Genomic DNA, 332 nt, shown 5'->3' on the forward strand with positions numbered 1-332 from the left:
AGCCGCCCAAATAGCATTGCTGAGACAGATATTCTTGTTGTCATCTACATCTGTAAACCAGCACACAAAGTCTTGGAGTAGTATAGTGACATGCTGTGGGCCCACAAACCTAAATTCTGCAAATCCAAGGTGCTACCCTAGAGCTTTCAGCTAGTAATCCACTTACGAATATCACTTTCTCAGCAAACCATATGATAGAAAATACACACTGTTTGAACTTAACAAAGTAGAAGGAAATGGCCCAGGCAGGAGGAGACCAATGTTCAGAGATGACCGCTTCTCTAGCCATCATCTTGTCCACCAGGCCACTGCCCGCCACTGTGTGCCTGAGC

The sequence above is a fragment of the Myotis lucifugus genome, unplaced genomic scaffold (genome assembly GCF_000147115.1).
Source record: "Myotis lucifugus unplaced genomic scaffold, Myoluc2.0 scaffold_167, whole genome shotgun sequence".
In the NCBI taxonomy this organism is placed as follows: Eukaryota; Metazoa; Chordata; class Mammalia; order Chiroptera; family Vespertilionidae; genus Myotis; species Myotis lucifugus.